The sequence below is a fragment of the Cynocephalus volans genome, chromosome 13 (assembly GCF_027409185.1).
Source record: "Cynocephalus volans isolate mCynVol1 chromosome 13, mCynVol1.pri, whole genome shotgun sequence".
Lineage (NCBI taxonomy): Eukaryota > Metazoa > Chordata > Mammalia > Dermoptera > Cynocephalidae > Cynocephalus > Cynocephalus volans.
Window position 1 is genome coordinate 13,672,923 of NC_084472.1, and position 7,406 is coordinate 13,680,328.

Genomic DNA, 7,406 nt, shown 5'->3' on the forward strand with positions numbered 1-7,406 from the left:
AAGCAGTCCTCTTTGATTTCTGCTCTTTCCCTACTAGTCTGTTACAACTTGTTAAAATGTTTTCCTAACCATGCATTTCTGGTTGGCCCGTGGGATTCTATTTTACTTAAAATGGTGGTTAGGTAGGAAGCAGTTCTTTGATAACAAAATGATATTTCTATTACCTTAAATGGTGGGGTAAGCTAGTGTTATACAACATCTGATACCACATGATCTGAGAAACCTAACATCAGTTTGTTTCTTAAATGATTGTTTTTGAATAATCATTTCTGAAAATGTTCATTATTAATACAATCAAGACCTTAGACCTGTGCTATCCAATATGGCAGCTACCAGCCACATGTGCTTATTGAGCAATTGAAATGTGACTAGTCCAGATTGATACATGGTGCAAGCAACGTGTACACTGGATTTTGAAGACTCAGAATGGAAAAAGTAATATAACCCATTAATAATTACTATATTGATTACATGTTAAAATGACTATATTTTGGACCTATTGAGTTAAATCAAATGCATTTTTAAAATGAATTTTACTTATTTCTTTACATATTTAGTATGGCAACTAGAAAATTTGAAATGACATATGTGGCTCTCATTTGAGGCTCACACTATACTTCTCTTTTCCTTTTTTCTAAAAGAATTAATTAGTTTTAATTGAAATGTATTGATTGTACAAATATATGGGAAACAGAATTATATTTCAATACATGTATGCAATGTGTAAGAATCAAATCAGGGTGGTTAGCAAATTCATCATCACAAAAATTTACCACTTTTTGGTGATGAGAACATTAGAGCTCCTCTTCTAGCCATTTGAGAACATACAGTAAATTTTTGTTGACTATAGATGCCTAGCACTACTGTACACCCCTAGAACTTATTTTTCCCATCTAGCTGCAATTTTGTGTCCTTTAACCAACCTCTCTCCCTATCCCCCCTCTCTGCTACACCATCCCAACCTCTAATAACTGCAGTTCTCCTCTCTTCTTCTAAAAGTTCAACTTTTTTTTTTTAGCTTCCACATATGAGTAACAACATCCCATTGTACTTCTGTTGGAGACTGCTGCCTTATACCTAACTTCTAGTTTATACAGGAGAAAGAAAAGGCTAAAAGGCACTAAGTGGAAGGGCTGGCTGGTTAGCTAAGTTGGTTAGAGCACAGCCTTCTAACACCGCAGTCAAGCATCTGGATCCCCTTACCAGCTAGCCTCCAAAGAAAAAAAAAAGGCACCAAGTGGAAAAAATGATTAGCCAAATTCAATATGGATAACATTCTACAACAGTGCTACATGGAGTGTGGGCTGCAGATTGCTGCTGATCCGCGTAACTGTTTGTCATAAGTCCGCAAGACTAGGAGCTGGCATAAGAATCTAAATCAACTGTCATATCACTACACATGCGCATGGTTCAGGTGTTATAATTTTCATAGTGATACTTAGTCAATGAAGAAAATTTCTCATTTCGCGGACCTGTAACACTTTATAAACTAGCATTTAAACAATCACCGACAGTCTGTCAATCTATTTAGATCTCTTTGCCCCATTTTGTTTGCTCCAGTATTTTAAAGCCAATGCCAGAGATCACATTATATCATGCACCAATTAAGTGGGAGTTTTAACTTTTTCTATTACACTGATCTTCTTTTTCCCTCCACCATTGTATATTCAATTGTATGCAGTGATGAGACTTTTCATTTAACATATGTAACCAGATCATAAGAAGATGCCTTCCATCTGCATAAGACATAGTGATCCTGGAATATGCAGCTGAGGAAAGTAACTATATGCAACTTTGGCGTGCTTCTCTTTGGTAAAGAGGTGACTGTGATTCCAATTGTATGTAGTTAGGGAATTTTTGAAGGTGTGTTTTCATGGGTGAAAATAATATGAACATCACATTGACCTCCTTGGGTTTCATTCTCCTGTATTTCTTTTTTTTAAGAAATATCTTTCCAAGTCAAATATAAAACTCAACTGATTCAAAAAAGTAATATTGTTTGTGTTTGTTTAGTGCTTAAAATGGACTTTCAAATGAAAAAACTTGTGCTTTTATTATTATTATTATTTTGTGTGTGTGTGTGTGACCGGTAAGGGGATCGCAACCTTTGGCGTGGTGTCGCCCACACGGCGCTCAGCCAGTGAGCGCACCGGCCATCCCTATATAGGATCCGAACCCGTGGACTAGGCACTCCCAGCGCTGCTGCGCTCCCAGCGCTGCACTCTCCCGAGTGAACCACTGGGTCGGCCCCAAACTTGTGCTTTTTAAGGTAAAATGGATTCTGAAAAAGTCAAAGGCACTGAAAAAGTAGGCTCAGAGCCAGATAAGGTGAACTGTCTTTTTCTATGTAAAGCTCAGGGTGGAAAAATCTTGATTTCCATTGCTCTGGAGAAATTTAAAAGAAAATGGAAATGTTAGAGGAGGTGCGTGTGAAAGACTAGCAAGAGGTGGGGGAAGGAGAGCGGAGATCACTGAAGGTCACAGCTAAGGGAGTGCAGCGCGTTCGTCACCGTCACCGTCTGCTACTCTGACAGTCGAGCTTCTCCTGGCACGGAGCTAAAAAAGGCTACACGTCGAAGGCCAGAATATCGAGGGTAAAAATCCAATTTACTGGCTTCGGGGAAGAAGAGAGTATCCTACAGGTTTCTTCTAGTTTTACCTTTCTAGGTTCCCTGCTACTTAGTCACACGGTACAACACTTGTCAGGGGCACAAAAATCTAAAATAGGTCACCCTCCTCTTTGTAAAGAGGTTTGGCTCACACCTGGTTACATCACTTACTTTAAAGCAGCCTCAAGAAGAAATGGCAGAGACATTAAGGTGCTGATGTCCTAGGATATTTTGAGGAGATAAAAATGTAATTTTCCTTAATAACTTCTTTGAGATCATCATTTTCAGGCTGAATATTTATTCGGGTTTTTTTTTATTATATTAATTTTAAAATATGAGTAAACTTTTAGCCAAAATATTACACATACTTTGTTATCTATGTGAAACAAATAAGTTTGTCATTATTGCCAGAAACTTAATCATGACGCTGAAGATGTGCCTCAATAGCACAAGAAGAAAATGGTATTTTAGAGTTCTGTACAGAACTGTAAGAGACTGAATATACAACATGGACAACGGTCAGACCATCCATGACAATAGAACTCTGACTCACAGCCGCTGCAGGACAGAGCAATCAGTACCTTATCAATGACTGCCAGCTTCTCCATTTTTTGTCACTGCTTCCAACTCAGGACCAAGGAGAGAAAGCCAAATAGCCTTCCCCAACCAATCACAGAAGATGCCCACTTCTAATTAGCCTGTCTAACTTTTCCATCCCAACCACCTCCTGGCATAGCTGAAGCCTTCCTTTTTTTCCGCTTTAAAGTTTTCCACTCTCTTGCCTGCCTGTGAGCCTCTGTCAAACACAAGTGACATTGGCTGATTTCCTTCCCATAGCAATCACTAGATAAGAAGCCTCCATTTGTTCTCATATAGGTGGTCTTCACTTACTTCCACAGTTCCCTGAAAGTTTCACCAAGACAATCTGCTCTGTTCATTGCCACTGGCCTCAGCTTTGGACCAGGTGCTTTACCCAGAGTCCCCTTGTCATTTGCTGCTTATGGCTGGTGCAGTCCACACCAATTCAGTACGTCAGCCCTGGGTCTAAACTCCACTCCCTTCATGCTGCGTCCGTCAGCTCTTTTTATTCTCAGTTTGGTATCAGGGTTGTGTTTGGCATCCTTGGTGGAATCAGACTTCCCCTTTTCCTCCTATATTTGCTCTCTTTTGTGCTACTATTTTGTGTTGTATGGTTTGAGAGTGTCATTTGTTATATAAAAGAGACTTGCAGAGTAGAGCACGGGCATAGACCTTATAAGCCTGATGTGAAAGTTGACTTCACAGACTTCACAGATGGGTGGGTTTGATGTTCTCATGGAAACTGTGTCCACTTGGACAAATTTTGCTTCAGGTCACCAATAGAACTGGGTGAGGTTCTACTTTTGTCTCAATTTTGTGCCCTGAGAGCTTGGTTTTGGTATCTGGATAAGGCTGGCCTCATACAATATTTTAGGAACTATTTCTTTTATATTTTCTGAAAGATTTTGTGTAATATTAGAAATATATACTTCTTCATACTTGATAGAATTCACACATGAAGGCATATGAGCCTTCGGTTTTCCTTGTCAGGATGTTTTTAATTATGATTATGGTTCTTTCAATAGGTATGGAATATTCAGATTTTCTACTTATTTCTGTGTCAATTTTGATTATTGATGATTATCAAAAATCAATATGTAAAAGGTAGGATTATGATCAGATAACAGACTAAAAACCAAAATACACTGTGATCATCTGAATATATACAGGAAAAGAGTTTGAAAATTTCAGCACCCATCCATGATTTGTGGAAACAAGGAATTGACAAAGCTTTCTCAAACTGATTTTTCTAAAAATCTATAAAAAGCCCGCAGCTAACACTATATACAATAAAAAAGATAAAATATTTTTTCACTGAGATTGGGAACAATGAAAGATGTGTACTCTATTAATATCACTTCTGTAAAACATTATACTAGAGGTTCTAGTAAAGGCATTAAAGGGAAAAAAAAGAATGAAGAGGTATATGGATTGGAAAAAGTGTAAAACTGTTTTTAATCTCAGGCAACATAATTGGGCACAAAGATAAATCCTAAAATATGTAAAACAAAAACTGCTGTTAAAACTAAGAAGTGAGGGCCGGCCCCGTGGCTCACTCGGGAGGGTGTGGCGCTGGGAGCACAGCGGCGCTCCTGCCGCGGGTTCAGATCCTATATAGGGATGGCAGGTGCACTCACTGGCTGAGCGTGGTGCAGACGATACCAAGCCAAGGGTTGTGATCCCCTTACCGGTCACAAAAAAAAAAAAAAAAAGAAAAAAAAAAAACTAAGAAGTGAATTTAACAATTGTAAAAGCAATGTATCGTATTTATGAATTATAGCAAGAAACAATTGCAAAATAAAATAAAATTACAATTACAATAGCACCAAAACCATGAAATACTTAGATATAAACTTAATAAAATATTTCAAGATTTGTACACTGATAGTTGCAAAACATGTATAAAATAAAACAAAGAAAACCCGAATAAAAGCATATATACCATTTTCAATTTATTTTTATAGTTACAGTAATTAATATAAGATAGTTATTACATAAAATAGCCATATGTATCAATTGAAGGAACAGAAAGGCCATATATATAATGTGGAAATACATATATGTAAAGTATATGTACATGTGTGTATACATATATACTCATGAGTGTGTGTGTGTGTGTGTGTGTGTATATATATGAGAATACATATATGGACTCTTTCTAGAGAGAGAAAGAGAATGAAATACACATTCTTTAAAAATGCTCTATCTGGAGAGAGAGAAAGAAAGAGATTTACAAATATGTGGCAGGTTGTTTTTCAACAAAGTAGCCAAGGTAAATCTACAGGAAAAGAGCTGACTTATTAATAAAACATGCTAGAATAACTGATTTTCTTTATGTGAAATATGAGCCTCAATCATTATTATTACATTATACATAAAAGTTAACTCAAAGTGAATAATATGTCTAATAATAGCAAAAACTATGAATTTCTACAAAAAAAATCAAGTAAAATCTGTGTGACCTTGAATTACATAAGAGTTCTTAAAGAAGACACTATAGACACTCAATATAAGAAAACAAATTCGGTTAATTTGACAACAAAATTAAAAGCTTCTGCTCTTCAAGTGATACTGTTAAGATAGTGAAAATAGAACATCATAATGGGAGAAAATACTTTCGCTGCATTTATTCGGCAAATGATTTTTTCCAGAATATTTAAGAAACTCACACAATTTGGTAATAAGGATATACACAAATTAATTAAAAATGGACAAAAGACAACATACAAATCAGGAAAGAAAGTATATAAACCTCCAATAAGCAGTAGAAAATGTTCTCCTCATGCTTAGTTATCAAGTAATTTCAAATTAAACTACAATGACATACTGAGTAGAAAAGCTTAAACTATAAAGGCTGACCTCACCAAGTGTCGCAGAGGATGTGAAACAATGGAACTCTTACTCACTGTTACCTGGAGCATAAACTCTTAAAACCACTTTGGAGAACAGTTTGGTGGCTTCTTAATAAAGTTACGTTTGAACATACACTTACCATATAACCCAATTATTCTAATTCTAAGAGAAATGAATGCATATACTCACATATGAATATGGACAAAAAGTTCATAAAAGCATTTTCCATAGTAGCAAAAACCTGGGAACAACCATATATTCAACCGCAGGTGAATAAATAAACAAACGGTGGTGTATATGTACAATGCACCTCCTTCAGCAAGTAAAAGCGGTAACTACTGATATAAACAATGACATGGATGAGTCTCTAAAATATTATGCTGAGCAAAAGTAGCACAAAATTGTACATACTGTATGATTCCATGTGCAGAACAGCAAAACTCATCAACAGTAACAGAAAACAGATCAGGGGTAACTAACCTGTAGCCTGGGGAAGGGGATTGCTTGTGAAGGTAGAAGAGGAAATATTTTGAAGTGATGAAAATTATATATCTGTAGTGGTTGTGGTGGCATACATGGGTACACATGATTGTCAAAACCCATCAAAAAATAGACCTAAATAGTGCATTTTTATACAAGTTTTGTTAAAAACTGCGAAGGGTCTGAGATGTTATTTGACTTACACAGTTCTGTACAATAGACAGATGATGATTGAGAGATAGATGAACAATGAAGCACCTATGTCAGGGAAACTAGCTCTTTGTGATATTCACAACTAGGAAATTAGCCTGAGTGCGTTGACCCCACACCTGTACTTGAAGCTGATGTGATGAGAACCTGTGAAAACTTCTCCACAAGTAGCAGGTTACACCTTGTAGACTGGGTGCAGAACAATTTCCTCTCTCAATTTATACACAGGAGAGGATATAAAAGGGGGGAGAGAAACCTCTGTTCCTTAGAGACAGGATGAAAAGGACCCTGAATTCTGACCTTAACATTTTGGAATGTCAATAAAATCTTTTCAGGAGCCATATAACTCCATGTGTTTTAGCTTTTATGACCCAGAAATATCGTAACATAAAGGGAAAATTATGCAATACTTTTCAACAACAAACAGAAGGCTTATACACTTTTACACATATATACCCACTCAAATCCATTGTTTGAGATTATTTCCTGTTTCTATCCCCTTCACTAACAGGAAACCCAAACAGAGGTGAAATATAACACTGTTGTTAAGAGGAAAACTTTTTACCCTTCTGAATCTTAGTTTCCTCATCTATTTAAAAATGATGGAGCTGAACTCGATGACTCTAATATACTTTAAGCTCTTTTGTCTAGTGGTTTTAAATTTGGTATGTGAGG